This window comes from Achroia grisella, unplaced genomic scaffold (genome assembly GCF_030625045.1).
Source record: "Achroia grisella isolate CSIRO2021 unplaced genomic scaffold, CSIRO_AGI_Agris_v1 utg640, whole genome shotgun sequence".
NCBI classification, from domain to species: Eukaryota; Metazoa; Arthropoda; class Insecta; order Lepidoptera; family Pyralidae; genus Achroia; species Achroia grisella.
This window is the reverse complement of record NW_026712977.1, coordinates 3,372,597-3,392,742: the sequence shown is the minus strand read 5'-3', so window position 1 is coordinate 3,392,742 and position 20,146 is coordinate 3,372,597. Positions and strand designations below refer to the sequence as shown.

At 30.5% G+C, this 20,146-nt stretch overlaps 1 protein-coding gene across 1 annotated transcript in view; it reads right to left on the bottom strand.

Annotated features, from left to right (window-relative positions):
- Positions 1–20,146, bottom strand: part of LOC131849265 (calcium-binding mitochondrial carrier protein SCaMC-2) — a 72,222-nt gene that overhangs the window by 25,320 nt on the left and 26,756 nt on the right. The window lies entirely within an intron of this gene.

The window sequence follows — 20,146 nt, the reverse complement described above, 5'->3', positions numbered from 1 at the left end:
ATAAAATTACTGTTTTAAAAATAAAAATATTTGAATTAACCTATATGTTCATCAACATTATTCCATTCTATTCCCATTCCAGATATTCTAAAGAATATCTCGCACCGCTGTCGCCTGTTTTACGTCGCTGATCACGCTTGTGGTCGTCAAATTACACTTAAATATGTTCTTATATATTGACATATTTATTGTCACTTAATACATATTAAATACTTTCACGTATTCATTCTTACAAAATCGTTTACACATCAATATAATATGGAAAGACGAGTATTTTATCACATTATTTTCTTTTTGTAAATTCCACATATATACTATTATATAATATATTGGTAGTGTGAAAAGGCACAAAAATCAGTAAATATATTTAGATTTCTGTTGACAATCAAAGTGGTATCATGCATTGCCATTTCAGAGGATTCAGATTTTTCGCCTCTACCCAAACTTCAGTGTTGAACTCTTCAAACGAGACACTGCTTAGAAATCAAGTGTCTAGGCGATTAAAATAGGAGAGTCAATAAAAGATCAAAAGACGGCAGACAATCAACCTTGGTCAAGACAGCGAAATGGTACTTACCGACAGAAAAATTACTCCATTAATTCAAAATAGATTCCGTTAACCAGTTATATTTGACAATGATCTAAACCTTTACTGAAACAGATGTGACCCCTAGTATAGTAGTCAATTCTGATATCGTGATAAAATTGTTTTTGTTATATAATTATGTAATGATAATATATCAATAAAATATATATTTATGATAAATAGTACCAACCTACAGTTAAAATGAACATGGACTTTGTGTGATGAAAAATAACCAAACATAAGATATCTTGGCACATTTTCACGGAGACGCTGAATGATCAATTAACTAATGTTTTTGTTTATTGTTTTTAATATTTGTATAGATAAAGTGGACATGACAAGGGCAAAGAACTCGAATATTACCTATTAGTAAATACTATTAAATAACTAGAGACTAAAAAACCTACTTTCTTATTAGTAATAATATATTACACTAAGTATAGTCTTCTGAACTATGGTTTTACTGCTTATTCCCTATATTTGTTAATAAATGTCATCACATTCTAGATACACCGTTGTTAATATTAATTATTTAAATTATATTGTCGCTAGTTTTTCTTTTATCACTTATAAAAAAATACCTTATATTTACTTAGAACCGTACCAAACCGTAAAAGAAGTTATAAATAAATGAACATATAGATATCATAAAAAATTAATTTTGTTTTCTATACTACTATAAAGATATGATTTAAACCAAAACAGTAATAAAGTTGGGTATTTTATTTTTCTAATCAAATTAATTCTATAGTAAATAGAATTGCAAGAATAGATCGTAATGGTCAACAATATTCAGAACATATATCTAACTAAATATGTTCGCGAATTTAATGTTACTGACGAGAATTCCTTAGTTATAAAGGTATAACAAAAAGTATATACCCCTTAGCATATGCTACCAAGTTATTAGCCTAGAATTATTTCTGCTTTAATGGTGTTTAAAAGAAATAAAAAAACCTTACTCAATAAGTCTATGTAAATTTCTGTTCCCGAATTTACATCTTTAATTGAAGCTCTTTGGGGTCGTTGGTCTTATATCTTTGGGACTATATGTTATTTAAACATATTATTTTAGAATTGCTATAAACCAACACTACAGACATTTCGGTTTTGAATGACTATAGTTATTAAATTCATGATCTTGTTTTTAGCACTTACTATGTGAATATTACGTATATTTACAAAATTACGTATCTCGTAACTAAATATTTACATAAAACGTGTATGTAGCATGTCTTTACGCCATTTTCTCTTCCAGGGAATAACTAGTAAAACCATAGTTCAGAACATTATACTTATTGTAATATATTCTTACTACTTATTGTAATATAACCTACTTTATTATTGAAAGTAGGTTATTTAGGCTCTAGTTATTTAATAGTATTTACTAATAGGTAATATTCGAGTTCTTTGCGCTTGCCATGTCTACTCTATCTATACAAATATTAAATTATTTTTCTCAAATAAAATCACAAAGTAGAAACCGCGCTCAAATCTTAGACTATAGAGGATACTAAATAATTGAAATCGACATCCATATAATCGTGCTCAATAAATTAGGTAAACAAATGTATCATTTATTATTCAGTTGTAAAAGGTCCATTTTTAATGAAAATGTTATTACTTGTCTCCCTGTAGACATAAAGATAACTCTTAATTTATTATTTGATCATTTATTTCAATAGTGGCAAACTGCCATTTATGACTGTCACGTGTAATGCGTAAAATCCAAAAAAAATCTTTCTAATAAACTGAACTGAACTTTCTTCGACTTTATTGTTTTAAACCAATACTGCTCTAAACTTTTTGTTTTAAATTAAGCAAATACTAAAATAACTTTAATTTTCAAAAGATTTATTCGTTTTAGCGAGCAATTGATGTTTATACATGTATAGAAATTACTATAGTATTTAGGAATACAACAGTATTCGAAAATGCACTATACAGTTACGTCAGGATGACGATAGAAGATTTATTAAACATATGACAAATGTGTTTGCTTGTTCTAGCTTAAATTCTAATGTGCTATAGATACAATCACTTGGTATCCAGTGAAAGTTACTTCGAAAACAATGTAATTATTATATACTAGTATATTATGGCCTCTGTGGTCTAACCGTTTAACACACCACCTCACTTCCGATGGTCGCGTGTTTGATTCTTCTCACGGTACAAACATTTATGTATATTATGTATGTATTTAAAAAAAAAGTATCTGTATATTAATATAAATTGTCTAATATCCATAACATTAGCTCTGCTTAGTTTAAGGCTAGATGACGCGCTGTGAAATGTCCTGAGATAAAAAGTATGATTAGTGCAATTATATAACTACTATACACTAACTCACACGTCACATCTATTACACGGACTCACTAGTCAATTTATCACAAACAAGCGATTTCCGTCGGCTTTGCCCACGCAGATATCCTGTCTACATACGAAGTGGGAATTCCAAAAAATCTCTTCATCGTGCTTGCTCAATATTTGTTTCTAATTTGTTAAAGCTTTCAATAAACTGTGTCTGAACTATTCATAAGAAATTTTCATGTCTTGCAGTAATCTTTTAAGTGGGCAGAACAATGACATTGCTCCTTCTACGAGTAATAACAAAGAAAAAAAAATCGTGTTCAAGTATTCTTTGAGTAGATTTTGTAACAAGTCGTACAAAGTCATCTGTATAAAAAGTGGATGAAAAAGGTAATATAGGTCTCAAACATTTAAGCGGCAATGTTTATTTTCTAGGCTTCGATTGGGCGAGAGAGTTAAATTACAAGATACGGTGCCATAAAACATGATATGAATATGGCCGAAGGTGGATATCTACCACCACGTAGATCGTCAACTTATCTATTACTAGTATATACTAAGTCTATTATAAATTGTAAAGAATAAGACAAGAAAAAATCCGTAACAAGCAATAAACTGACCTTAAAGTAGAATATGATTAAATTATATAAAAAATACTTCTATTCTATTTAATCATGATCAATGTTACATAGATAATAAGCAGCCAAGATCGAAGATTTGCCTCAAAGGTTAGTTTTTATATCTTCGGTACTGAACCGCAACATCAGCATGGTATCAGATACGCATGATTAATTTTGTAATACACTTCGCCGTCATTTGAAAATCTTATAGAAATTGAACAAGCATTTGACACCTGAATGATAAATTGATATGTAGAAAGTATTAGCTGATATATCACGCTATTTCGGAGCGCACAGCTAGTCGGTAGTTAGAACAAGGGGCGAAAATAGGCATAGCTGTGAGTGTGAAATAAAATAATGTAGTATATAGTGAGACCGAGTTGTATAGAAAATGTTGTGATACAAAATGAAATTATTTGATTTAGTAAATACATAAGACATAGGAGATTTCATATTAAAACACGACTATGGCCGCGTAAAGCAACTTGTAAAAATAAAATAATATTATAAAAAAAAATGTAGATGGCCCCTGGCAAATGTGAGTGATTATTACTAACAACTCTAAAAGACAACTTTTCAAAGCTTGGCTATGGCAATAATAAATACATACGAATTTATATTTGTTATTACACCTATGCAACTTGAAAGATTCGTTTTAAATTCTTACTATCTTTGGAATGACGGCTTGTTAATATCAATGTATAATTATTTAAATATTAATGTATTGAAAGCATACAGGTTTGAATAATTTATCAGTATGCATATTAATATGTACGACGCGGCGGGTTAAAATTAATCGAATAGAAGGAGCACGTCATATAACATTTTCATATAAACACGTGTCGGGATCGACATATTGAATAATAATTCCGTTTTACAAAGTAGGTCGACCGGCAGCAAATAGATAGAAGAGAGTTAATAAGTAGAACGCTGTTATGTCCAATAAAAAAAGATACAGAAGCAAAAACCGATCACTGGACATAGGATAATCATTATCCTATGTCCAGTGATCGGTTTTTGTGTTCTCAAGAAATAGAATTTCAGTGCAAAATCATACTTATCAAGCATATACCATTGACCATGGATGTAACAGCATCTGCCGACCTCAATATTATTGACAAATAAGCTGACTCACTACGTAATGGTGAGCAGTAACCATCGCCAATATACATGAACAGTACTATGGATTTACGTTATTATGTGACACCCGCGATACCACTCATAACATGCCAGATTAGACGGATGACAACCCAGAGTGACTAGATGTCATCCCTCATATCTTGTAATTTCTCGTATTCATTTATATGTGAGACTGAGGTACCTATGCAAACTTTTTGAAAGTAACTCCAATTTATAACACTTCTTATCCAAATAAATTCTATGGATGTTATTCTATTCAGGTAAAGAAATTTCGAGTACACTGTTGAATCGATTTCGTGACGTAAAAGACTCGTAATTATTTGATTAGAATATATTTATAATGTTCGATAGAACCTCAAAAATAGATTTGGTTTATTTTCAATAAGTATAATTATTTCCACGGAACGACAGTATCATTTAAATTTCCTTTTTATTAATTGATAGAATATTAACGTAGAATAGAAAAAATATTAATAATGAGTCTATTATTATCGAATATTTTGTTTGGTTGCGAGTATGGATAATTAAGTACATAATCTTAAACGTTATTGTATATTTTTTTATTACCATATTACTCTAACTAACATGTTTTGGAATTCACCATCACCACCGATAGTTTCTAAGAAAAACTAATAGGACATATCTTAACCAGAGACACTTGAATGCAATTGGGTACATTGAAACGGATTATATGTATGCCTGTCTATGTACTACTGTGTCTAGGCGTTTCGGTTTTATTATCGCATCAGTTCTATGTATGTTGATGTAGAGTAACCGAAATTACATAATGATCCATATAATCTCGGTTATAATTTAAAATTTCAGCTAAATTGAATGACAGCGAGTTCGAATAACAGATTATTAATTTTGAACAGGAAAAAAAGAAATTAAATGAAAGGAGGTATAACGGGTTTGTATCGGGGGATATTTGTTTAGTATATACACCTAAGTAGGAAATATTCTACACCTGAAAATATAAAATTGTACAAACATACGTATGTACAATGTTGACACAATCATGCACAAACCACGCCACCAGTCGCGCCCGCCAACTTGATGGATTGTCCAATTATCGTGTTATACTACCCGTTGAGTACAGGGCTGACGCGTTCAGGATATTGTGCTATCTTTTATAATAGCCCCTTTCAAATTTTATATTAAATTTGGACGACTTATACTACAGGTACACTAATGTAATTCTGAAAATATATTATCAAAAATCAAAGCGTGAAGAAATTAAAGAAAACTATAGACATAACGAAACCATTCAATATTACTTTTATTTTAGAACTACTATATTGTATCATACAAAAAATAATTTTACAAAATTTTGGCACGATTACAGCCAAGCAAAATAATTTCAATTAACAAAAGAACCATTAAATCATAATAATAATGTTCAGTGATTAAAGAAAGATTAAAAATACATTTTATTTTTATATTATTTAGAAGTTATCATACAAGATTTTTTTGTAGGTTGAGACCACATGGTGGAACACTGCCAGCAATGAGACCAATTGTCCCTATCACTAAACCCTATCCTTCAGATAAGTGCCCAGTAGCTGGGTCAGATCAACAAACCAGTCTAAGTCATACAATAATAGAATATACAGTTACAAATTAAGTAGAGTTTAGTAGAGTATTTTAAAAAAAATATTTTCTGTATTTCTAATTGTCTAGTACGACAATTAGAAATACAGAAAATACATTTTTTATTGTAAATACCTACATATATAGAGATCCCCCAGATCAGTACAAACTATCAATATGAATATAAATACAAATATTTGTATTTTGATAGGAATCGAACCCGCAAGCATCAGAAGTTAGGAGATATATTAAACCGCTGAACCACCGAAACCGTCAAATGTATGTCTATAGGTAAGTAATTCTATGCACATTTTATTGAGTAATGCGTTACAACGACGTCACCGGCCAGCCCTCATTCAGAGATCGCTTTCTAATGACAGTTCCATTAAAACATAGTTAGTGAACCACACTTGATAATCGCTGTGCGAATTACCATACACTATGTATTGTCTTATTGAAATATTAATACCGCTTGACGTCAGACTTGGGTAAGCAATGGCGAAACCATCTGTCCCTATATGCACTGTGTCAATGGCAGAGCTATTTTATATTCCGCTTCCTGGTAAGCAAGTGCTATTGATCTGAAGTTATTAAACTTTCCTTTAAATTAAAATAAACATAAATATATTTTCCAGAAATGTGTACTCGATCGCACTAAATTTTCTGAAAAGATATTCTATACAGAGTTGCTACTATAACATCAATATCTCGCACAAAGTACCGTTTGTTAAGGGAAATATACGAAGAGATACTTAAAATTCAACTTGTCAAGAACCATTGTATGAGTATGTGTAGAAAGTTTTACTTTTGAATCGCGTGGATGCAAAATGAAACTAATCGCGAATACACTGCTTCCAAAACTCGACTGCTAACTCTTGGATGACTACGGATGATATTTGTTAGAGATCATTTGAATTAGATGATATTCCTTATCTCTGCTATCGTAGGATATTGGATCAATTATTATATCTTGTAACCACACAGTATACTAAATCATTAGCGATTGAAATGAAATTAATTCTGAGCTACAATATCCAAAATAAAAAAATTGTAAAATCTAAAGTTTTATTTTTATACCTCCTTATAGTATACAGCATCAGAACTTTTCTAAGAATTAATTGAAAACAGAATTTAAGAGTAGAATTCTGTTAGCTTTAAAAAGTGTTTTTATGAGAGAAATATATATGTATATACCTATCAAAATCTTGGCTCTGCTAGCAACAATACTTTTCACCAGTAGATTTACATTACCATAGATTTACATGACCTGTCAACCAAAATATCCTGTACATTCCGTGTTAAAATTAAGCATTTTAGGGATATATGCATAAATCATAGAAAAGATATCCCCAATAAAATAATGTGAGGCGAAAATGTACTGATTGGGAAATAAATTACAATTTGGATAATCCCTAACACCGAAATATCTATTTCTATAAATAATAGAAAATAATGCAATGCCTTGTGTTAACCCTATATACACAGTAGAACAAATGTCTACATATTGTCACAAAAGTATGATGTCCTTAGTAACCACTAGGCGAACGCATGGTAAAGAAAATGTTTACTTTGGAAACACGTCATATTTATGAGAATAAATCTCATAAATATGACGTATGTTTCGAAAGTAAACATTTTGACCAGTTGATTGTAATAAAGTTAATAATAAAGTAACGCTCCATATTGTCCCGAATGTTATTATAGAAAATAAAAATATTTTTAATGGTACCATCATTCATAATCGTTGCATTTGTGTTTCATTTTATGTAATTAGGATAGCATATAACTGATTATATGCTATAGATGAAGCGCATTATAGAATCGATGAACTATGATTTTTAAACAAAGTTAACCCGGCGTACGTACTTATGGTAACTTATGGTAGTATCTGATAGTGAATAAGTACATAATTAACGTAGTACTTGGAATCATTGCATTTGTGTTTTGTTTTATGTAATTAGGATAGCGGATTATAGAATCAGTGAACTATGAAATTTAGAGAGGGTTAACCTTACGTACGTATTATAGTATCTGACAGTGAATAAGTATATAATTAATGTAGTAGGTACTTGGAATGTCAAATTCGTCATTTTTTATGTAATAGGAACAGCAAACAAATCAATGCACATTAACACATCACGTTATACTCATAGTACAATAGTACTCATACTAAAGTGGCATGCCTTCGTACAGTGTTATTTCACTGTCTTACCTAAACCGAAACAATATATATAGCAATTTTCATCAACGGATTTAATTTACAGTAATATTAGAAAGCTGAAGAGTTTGTTTGTTTGAACGCGCTAATCTCTTGAACTACTGATCGAATTGTTAAATTATTTTTTTATTAGATAGTCCATATGTCGAGGAAGGCTTTAAGCTATATAACATTACACTATGAACAGTAGAAGCGTAGCATCAGTGAAAAATGTTGCAAAAACGGGGAAAATTATTCATATTTGAGGGCTTACATTGCGTGCACTGTGTAAACGTTTCAAGCTACCCAAAAGATACGTATGAAGTGATTTTGATAATCACCCAAAAAACGGGCACAGCTTGTTTTTTATATTACTCTTGCAGCCTTATATAAAACAAATGCATAGACCATTATTCTGATTGTCCAATAAACAACAGGGTACTGTTATGACGCCGTGACACTAGAGTTATACACCATATTTCCGGCAATTTTTAGTCGATCAATCTATGACTACAGTATGACGAAAATAACCGTTAAATAATAACGCGTAGTGCTGTGACAAGATACGTCAAGTTATATATTTATTTATTCCTTTATTAGATCATCAACATCATATATTAACAACTACATTTAATAGACTTTGTTCATTACATCTAGTCCTTATTCATAGATATGACAATTATAGATGTACCCGTGGTAATAAACATATGAACTACATTGTTACAATTATTATTTACTAGCTGTGCCCGCGACTTTGTTCGCGTGAAATAGCGCCTTTGACCAAACAAAGAAAAAATATTTAAATTAAAAAAATAAATAAAAAAGACAAAGAAAAAGTTTCATCGTTTTTGCTTTAAATACAACAAATTACCATAATAACTTTCATGCCTCTTATTTTATTTTACGCCCTTAAGGGTAAAATTTTTAAAACTTTGAATGTTATATTTATATATATTTATTCTACAACCTAAAATAAGTTTCAAGCCTTACCTTTAAAAATATCGATACTTTCATACAAATCGCATCATAAAGTAGGCTGTCCTTTCTTGGTGTCTATCTGTGTACCAAATTTTATTTAAATCGATTCAGTTGTTTTTGCGTGAAAGCGAGAGACAGACAGAGTTACTTTTGCATTTCTAATCTTACTAAGGAGGTAAGAAATTAAATTATTAATTATTTAAAATAATAGACTTGCATAAATAAAGTGCTAAAAGTTGTTAGTTATAAATTAGAGTATATATTTGTCTCAATGGAAGTACAGAGTTCAAAGCAAGTGCAAAAGTGACTCAGATCTGATCGTTCTGGGTTATACTAATTGGTGTTTTGTCTGCTTCAAGTATTTATCTACGCCAATATATTATAGGTTATCCTAATTTTGCGACCAGGCAATTGGTCTAGTTGTCTGATATATTTATGATTATATGAAGTATCAGACTGAATTATTCTTGCAAGTTATCAATTATTTAGGTATCTAATTAAATTACACTGTCTTAATAATTTATTAACAATTACTATTATTACAATTGAGTAATCAGAATTTTTTATATTAATTATAATTAACAGGAGGGCTAATTATAATTAATAACTTTGGACAGTTCACAATTTTAGAGGCGCTCTCTTGTTTGTAGGTATCTTACCATAGATTCAGATTTTAAGTCAATATTTTTAAATCTAGACACGTCACAACCCCAATAATTATTTTGATTAATGAGAAATCTTAAATTATTATGACGGAAATGTACTTGTTAATTTATTTTCCGAATTGTGTTAAATAATTGGAGGAACAAATAATGAACATTTACACAGTTTGGCCATAAATAAAATTCTTTCAGAACCCAGAAAGAAGAAAAATAATATTTATATAGATAGTGTATACATAGTATTCTTATATATTCTAGCTATATTATATTCAATATATAATTATAATTTAAATTTTGACAATAACGCCAATAAATTTATATTTGCATTTGATGCAAGAAGCTAAATTTCGATTTATAATCGTTGTTAATAGCGTATTTTTTAAGAAACTCCAAAAGGAGGTCCATTACTCTATTTCTTTTTATTTTGACGGGCCATAATTTGAAAGAAAGTGAGAAAATACTGTGACAGGTTTTTTTTTATAAAATATTAACAATTCTCTTATATATCCCATCTGATATTATATCTGTGAACATGTTCATTTATATAAAAAGTTTGTAATAGGAGTGTGGTTATAGAAACGAGTGATTCTGTATTCGTCTCACTCAACCCGGATTTATACCATCCAAAACGATAAAGCAATGATGACATCTGACTCTTCATTACATGATACAATCGGTCAAGAAATAATCTCTTTTCTTATCATTTGGTATAAAAAAGATGAGACAAAACTGATCAAAAGTCGTGCATATTCAGTATCACTGCAAATAAAATAAAATAATAATAATAAATTTAGTCTTGACATTCTTTCCTATGTATTCCACTGTTTTCTAATTTTAATATTAAACAATGAAAAACCAATTAATTATTTGTTTACGAATTACTTAATTAATTACGAGTTTTGAATTTAAATATATTATTTTACAGTGCAATAAAACTGTACACTGTAATGCAGAAGCTATGTAGACACTGTTATCGAAATCTCCGTTATGCCAGTCGTAAAACTATCATTTATGTCCAATGTGATGGAAAATACACCATGACGATATAAATCAACTACAATGCATCTAATTGTGTAAGTAATTACTACGTTAAAATGCATGCTTTATTACATACCAAACGTACAGAGTGCTTTCAGTACCTTGAAATGCCATTATTGAATTGTATTTGAGAGTTGCCAAAATAAATAAATGCATATGCGTTGCACATAATCACCAATTTTAATTATTAGGCAAAAGACAAAACTATTTTCAGGAATATTATTTAAACAAAATGTTAGCGTGTTTTTTTAGTTTCGATAAGTGGACACACTGATCAATCAAATCAAATAAAAAAAAATATGGTAAGAAATACTCCAAATTATAGATAGGTACTAGACTTAATATTATTACAATGTAATACAATTGTAAATACGCAGTAATTATTCAACATAAACATAGTGATACATGCATAAACACGTGCCTCATTCTCCAATATAATCAATAAACACTTAGTAATTAATGATTAAATATTAGAAATTATAATGCTCATTAAATTAATTGAGTTGTCTACATAACTTAAAATTTAGTACCCAGTGACCTCATTTCAATGACCTAGATAAATCTTGTCGCCGTAGTTTCTCTAATACGAATAGTTAGTTATGTATGAAACTTAAAATTAATAATATAATTGTAGAAATTTTGAAAAGATGTAATCTTATAATAATTATAAAGTGACCCGTCGCTGCTCTCTGTAACTCTGTACGTAGGAGATAATTTAAAATATATATATATAAATATCCCCTTGGGCACTTTGTGGCTCAGACGTGCCGTATAGGTAGTTTTTTGTTGATCCTTTTTCACTTGTTGATCCGGAGGCCTTTTGTTGATCTAATGCCAGCTGACGATATATAAATGTTGATCCTTTTTGAGCCACAACTGTCACGACGAGTAATAATAATAATTAAGCGATTTATACACGATTTTATACAAATCCACCTTTTTGGCATTCGACCACTTCTTGATCCAATTCAAACGGGCCAATCAGGGTGCAGCATTTGCCAAGGGCTTCCTCATTGGCACGTTTGGACTACTACATTATGGCTACAGTAACTTAATAATGTCTAGCTAGTATTTCAAGAATAATAGTCTATCTAATCTAAATATTTATAGAAATCAGTCTAGAGGAACGTGACTCCAGATCAAACCTCAATACTTGTTATTTTTTGGACGGGAATTTTTCCTTTAGTAACAACGTTACTGAGCGAATGAAGAGAAGACGTAACGGCGGATCCAGGGGGAGCGTCATGGAGGTCTTGGGAGTCATGGGGGCGTCATGACTCTCCCCCCTTACCCCAGGACTTAGGTAGGCCACTAATTGAACTAAAAAATAATGAAACAGCAAATTTTTTTGCACGATCGGAGTGTTGGTGCAGTAGTATTAATTATAATTAAACATTGTTACTTAAAATATAACAGTTAAAGTACTATAACACTAAAAGCAAAATAGGTATTTTCAAAATACTTTTTCAAAATAAATTACCCTTTGAGTTTTTGTCCAAACCTCAGATATTTTATTTATTTTAGGTATATCAATCATTACATAGTATAGTATAGTATAAAACAAAGTCGCTGTCGCATCTAACAAGTACATAAATAAAGAAAGAAGACTTTTTGGCTCTGAATATATTTCAAAAATCAATTACTTGTGTTAATCAATTTATATACTCTTTCTTATTTCATAGTACTTGTTTTGATCCGAGTATATACAGATACCGTAACGGTCTATTAATTATGAATTTATTATACCTAACCTAGATATTCTATTTTGACGAAACTCCGTGTAGTAGTAGTATCCGATAAGGGTATGCGAACCCTAAGTATTATTTCAAAATGACCAGTAACTTTGAATTTTGAATTTTGATTTTAATAAGCCTTTGAATCAACTTACCAAACGGACGCTCAAGGTTCGATTCCCGCCACCGATTTTTTTTTGTTATTTTTTTTTTGTCTTTATTCTAATTTTAAATTAACTATTTTAATAATTAAATGAATTTAATCGAACAAAACGTTGTTAAGTATTCAATTAATTTTAATTTACATTACCTATTGTACTTTCTAAATTGTAAAGCAGCTAACAATTATAGTAAGATCTTATAAATAACTAACACAACAAGTAAAATATTTTAAATGTATTTTCTTTATTATTACAAATATTTTTTATGCATAATATAATAGTTAATATCACTTACAATTAATTTAATACTTAACAACGATTTTATCGATTAAATTCATTTAAATATAACCCATAAATGTATAAATATTATATATAAATAAATACATAATGATCTGATAATCAAATTATAAGTACAGTCTCAAATTGAAAGTAAGAAAAACAGAAAATATAGAGAGAACTATAGGGATATAACAGAAAGATGTGAAAAATGGAGAAGGACAGTAAAAAAGTTACAAATTTAAATAATGTTGCCGCAATTTCTGTTTAAATGAATTTATTACATTATTATATATATTAGGCATACGACTAGCCTTATGACTGTTACTTTTTTTTTTAATCTATACATCTATACATGTAAATAAAATTGGAGTGTCTGTTTGCAATATTGAAATAACCGTTTTTACTACTTGCATATGAATATAAATACGGTACATACACCAAAATAACATATTTTACAAGTTTTGTCTGTCTGTCTGTCTGTTTGTTCCGGCTAATCTCTGAAATAGCTGGACCGATTTTGACGGGACTTTTTTTGGCAAGTAGCTGATGTAATAAGGATTAACTTACGCTACTGTTATTTTAGAAAAATAAAATAAAATTTCACGCGGACGAAGTCGCTGGGGCCAGCTAGTCTATAGATATACCGAGATTTAATATTTAAGTTGCTATTATGTTGTTGACAAAATTTTACTGTAATGTTACTATTACGTTATCCTACACAATTTGTATTATTTTGGATGAAAAAATAAATAAATAAATAATAATCTATACATATAAATAAAATTGGAGTGTCTGTTTGTAATATTGAAATAACCGTTTTTTACTACATGCATATGAATATATATAAGGTACATATACCAAAATAACAATTTTTATAATTTTTGTCTGTCTGTCTGTCGGTCTGTTTGTTCCGGCTAATCTCTGAAATGGCTGGACCGATTTTGACGGTACTTTTTTTTGGCAGGTAGCTGATTTATAAGGAGTAACTTAGGTTACTTTTATTTTAGAAAAATAAAGTTTAATTCCACGCGGACGAAGTCGCGGGAACAGCTTGTTTTTAATAAAAACGGTTTATTTCATAGAAAAAACATCTTTTTTGTGGTACTTGAGAATGTTGAAGCCTGTTGTTTGTATTATTGAAATAACCGTTTTTTACTACTTGCATATGAATATAAATACGGTACATACACCAAAATAACATATTTTACAATTTTTGTCCGTCTGTCTGTTTGTTCCAGCTAATCTCTGAAATGGCTGGACCGATTTTGACGGGACTTTTTTTGGCAGGTAGCCGATGTAATAAGGAGTAACTTAGGCTACTTTTATTTTAGAAAAATAAAGTTAAAAACCACGTGGACGAAGTCGCGGGAACAGCTACTGTATAATATATTAGAGATACCAACGTGTTTTTTTATTGATGACTAGCTGTACACGGGATTTCGTCCGTGTGGAATTTCGCTTTATTTTTATAAAATATAAGAAGTTAAATTCCACGCGGACGAAGTCGCATGTACAGCTAGTTGTCGGTAGTCTAGCGATTTAGCTAGCACACCGCTTTGATTCCTGCTTGGTGGTCGAGGGTTCGATTCCTCGCACGCTGCAAACATTTGTATTCATGAGTATGATTGTTTGTAACGGTCTGGGTGTTTTCTATGTATAGATAATATATATGTATTTACGACAAAAAATCTTTGTATTTATATCAGTTGTCTAGTACCCATAACATAATCTTCAGCTAGCTTAACTTGGGTCTAGACGAAGCTGTGTGAATTGTCTTGAGATTACTATTATTACTATAATAAATCTTTTCAAATCAGCCGATGTTTATTTTTGCCATAATACGTGCTGTTACCATGTGATAATATTACGTACTTACTGTTTGAAAATGTGATAATATTACGTACTTATTACTGTTTTAAATGTGATGCGTTCATTATTTGTATTTCCTTTGAATTAAAGACAAATGTATATATATATATATATACATTTATATAAACTTGCACACTTAGTTGATCCAGCCACGATCCGTAGATATTGCTGATTCCACTGTCTCTCTCTTTCTACCACTATAACGGTAGCGTGGCGGAACGGCAACATGTTGCCGTTCCGCGTTCTACCACTATCTTTGTATTCTAGTATGCGATGTTGCCGTTCCGGCCGAGACCATGCGTTGTTGCCAAATGTATTCGTCGATAGTAGTAGATACTCGATATATATTTTTTCAACAATTTCTTGCAATAGTGAATCCGTATCGGCAAAATTTTTTAAATGCACAAAGATTTTTTGGCTCTGAATATATTTAAAAATCATTTACTTGTGTGTTGATGAATTTATATACTAGTAAATGAAGTACCTAATACTTGTTTTGATTTGAATAGGTAGCGATATTATGAATTTATTATACGTAATCTAAAGATTTTGACGAAATAAAAGTAATTAGTTATCTGTTAACCTTGACTTCATGCTGGCACCAGTATTATCAGATGATGAACATACTCTTCGAAAACTTACAGCAGAAATATCGTGTTTGGACTCATTAGATAGGTCTCGATGAATAGAGTTTAAAAAACTTAAAATAAATGGTAAATTAGAAATAATGTATAAATACCACTTACGTAAAATTCAACCACTTTAAACTTAATAATAATAATAATTAGGAAAAGAGAAAAGCTATACATGCACTGAAAGTAATTGATGCCTTCCACACAATATTTTCAGTATTAAACAACTCTGTTTGTTCAGTAAAAGTGTAAATACACTGGTAACCTTTAATCATATTTTATATGCAAACATTACATATACAAACCCTAAAGTTTTATTTCAGAATAGCCAGCAGTTTTCAAGAAATAAGTCTTTGAAATTGTACGTGTAACTTATATATATACTAGTTTTTTCACCATAACAAACAACACCAATATGGCCTAGTTAGTAGTTTACCTGTGTACCAATTAATAATAATAGTAATCTCAGGACAATTCACACAGCTTCATCTAGACCCAAGTTAAGCTAGCTGAAGATTATGTTATGGGTACCAGACAACTGATATAAATACAAAGATTTTTTTCGTAAATACATATATATTATCTATACATAGAAAACACCCAGACCGTTACAAACAATCCTACTCATGAATACAAATGTTTGCAGCGTGCGAGGAATCGAACCCTCGACCACCAAGCAGGAATCAAAGCAGTGTGCTAAATCGCTAGACTACCGACAACTAGCTGTACACGCGACTTCGTCCGCGTGGAATTTAACTTCTTATATTTTAGAAAAATAAAGTGAAATTCCACACGGACGAAATCCCGTGTACAGCTAGTCATCAATAAAAAAACACGTTGGTATCTCTAATATATTATACAGTAGCTGTTCCCGCGACTTAGTCCACGTGGTTTTTAACTTTATTTTTCTAAAATAAAAGTAGCCTAAGTTACTCCTTATTACATCAGCTACCTGCCAAAAAAAGTCCCGTCAAAATCGGTCCAGCCATTACAGAGATTAGCTGGAACAAACAGACAGACGGACAAAAATTGTAAAATATGTTATTTTGGTGTATGTACCGTATTTATATTCATATGCAAGTAGTAAAAAACGGTTATTTCAATATTACAAACAACAGGCTTCAACATTCTCAAGTACCACAAAAAAGATGTTTTTTCTATCAAATAAACCGTTTTTATTAAAAACAAGCTGTTCCCGCGACTTCGTCCGCGTGGAATTTAACTTTATTTTTCTAAAATAAAAGTAACCTAAGTTACTCCTTATAAATCAGCTACCTGCCAAAAAAAGTACCGTCAAAATCGGTCCAGCCATTTCAGAGATTAGCCGGAACAAACAGACCGACAGACAGACAGACAAAAATTATAAAAATTGTTATTTTGGTATATGTACCTTATATATATTCATATGCATGTAGTAAAAAACGGTTATTTCAGTATTACAAACAGACACTCCAATTTTATTTATATGTATAGATGTATAGATTATTATTTATTTATTTATTTATTCATCCAAAATAATACAAATTGTGTAGGATAACGTAATAGTAACATTACAGTAAAATTTTGTCAACAACATAATAGCAACTTAAATATTAAATCTCGGTATATCTATAGACTAGCTGGCCCCAGCGACTTCGTCCGCGTGAAATTTTATTTTATTTTTCTAAAATAACAGTAGCGTAAGTTACTCCTTATTACATCAGCTACTTGCCAAAAAAGTCCCGTCAAAATCGGTCCAGCTATTTCAGAGATTAGCCGGAACAAACAGACGGACAGACAAAACTTGTAAAATATGTTATTTTGGTGTATGTACCGTATTTATATTCATATGCAGGTAGTAAAAAACGGTTATTTCAATATTACAAACAGACACTCCAATTTTATTTACATGTATAGATGTATAGATTAAAAAAAAAGTAACAGCATAAGGCTAGTCGTATGCCTAATATATATAATAATGTAATAAATTCATTTAAACAGAAATTGCGGGAACATTATTTAAATTTGTAACTTTTTTACTGTCCTCCTTTTTTCACATCTTTCTGTTATATCCCTCTCTATATTTTCTGTTTTTCTTACTTTCAATTTGAGACTGTACTTATAATTTGATTATCGGATCATTATGTATTTATTTATACATTTATGGGTTATATATTTATGTATGTATATTGTTATTTTTTTATAGAAATGTATATTTTGCTTATCTTTATTATCTTTATAAATCTTTTTTTGACATTTCTTATTTATATTAGTGCACCGCCAATAATCTTTCGCTGCACCACTCATGGTTGCCTGGTAAATAACGCGGCAAGATATTAAGTCCGCCACATGTACAATTTTTTTTGTGCATTAAAGTTAAATAAATAAAAAAAATACAATACTGTTTAATGAAAATGCGTATTGTCTAGTGCTTTGAGATGTATCAAAATAAGGTCAACAAAAAAGTCCGTGATGGTATATGTCTATCTCTCAAGGATAACCAACAATAACCATTTTTTATCTTTTACATTTTACGGGAATTTTTTTTATCGTATGTTTCCCTTAAAATCATGTAAACTATGCTATTATGTCATAATCTAAAGAAATAATAATATTTTATAGTGAAATATCCACTATAAAATACCAAAAAGTAGCAATGTAATTCGTTACGCGCGAATCAGGTGTTATAAGGTCAAAGGTCGGTGCACCCCGCGTATTTGATAAATCTAAAGCTTCTCTGGATGTCTTTAAGAGAAAATGGCAGTATGTACGTGCATATGTCACACAAGTCCTTAAGTGATAAGTTTTTCAAATGTACAATATAGAATAAATATTTTTAAGTACAGTACTTACGTACATTAATATAATACCTACTTTTTACTTGTATCTATTGTTATCAAAATTAAATTATAAATTCTTAACTTGACCACGACTATGTGACCCTCTCTTGGCGCCAAAACGAGTGAAAAAATGAACAGCATACGACGACGACGCAGTACCTATAGAGTGGAGCAACTGCTTATTCAGTTTTATTCAACTATTTAGTCCCTCCACCGTTACAATGAATGGAGGCGGATATTACAATGTACGTAGCATTGCGAATATAAAATATCTAGATTAGGTATAATAAATTCATAATTCATAGGCCGTTACGGTATCAGAGCCAAAAAGTCTTCTTTCTTTGTTTATGTACTGTTAGATGCGACAGCGACTTTGTTTTTATATTACTATGTAATGATTGATATACCTAAAATAAATAAAATATCTGAGGTTTGGACAAAAATTCAAAAGGTACTTTATTTTGAAAAAGTATTTTGAAAATACCTATTTTGCATTTAGTATTTGAAATACAAAAACAAAACTATTATTGTTTTTAGAGTGACATTTCTATGAATTCACTGTCGATAGCGAGCGGTGGGATGGAAAAAGATAACCGTTTATAAATATATAATAAATAGCCCTGGACAATTAACACAGACTGATACTGAACTGATATAGATATTTTTATTTTGTAAATACATATGTAATATACATATAAAACACCCAGACCGATGAAAACAATCGATGACCGATGAGTACAATTGTATGCACCGTGCGAGAAATCGAACCCGCGACCATCGGATGTAAAGCGGTGTGACCACCGAGGCAGTCGAAATATATAAATAATCTTATGAATTTAATTTATTCTAATTTGTTTGTGTGCGCGGGGTGCGGTGTACGGTGCTCCCCCTTGCCTCCACCGTTGCTGGAGCTTGCATGTATGGAGCATTGCGAATATAAAATATCTAGATTAGTAAATTCATAATTGATAGACCGTTACGGTATCTATATATATTCGGATTAAAATAAGTATCGCAGTAAGGACCAGTATATAAAGTGATCAACATAATTAATTGATTTTTGAAATATATATACAGAGCCAAAAAGTCTTTGTGTATTCAAAAAATATCTAATTTGTTTGTGTGCGCGGGGTGCGGTGTACGGTGCAGGGGGGACCCTGCCTCCACCGTTGCTGGAGCTTGCATGTATGGAGCATTGCGAATATAAAATATCTACATTAGTAAATTAATAAATTCATAATTGATAGACCGTTACGGTATCTATATATATTCGGATGTAAATAAGTATCGCAGTAAGGACGAGTATATAAAGTGATCAACATAATTAATTGATTTTTGGAATATATGCAGAGCCAAAAAGTCTTTGTGTATACCAAAAATTTAGCCGTTCGGAGCCATTCAGTCACGAATTATTAGTAAAAAAAGTGTCGAGTATATCGTACTATCGACGAATATATATGGCCACATCGCAAAATAGAATGCGACGTTGCCATACCGCCTGAGATATACGCGATAGAGGTCAAGTTATTCAG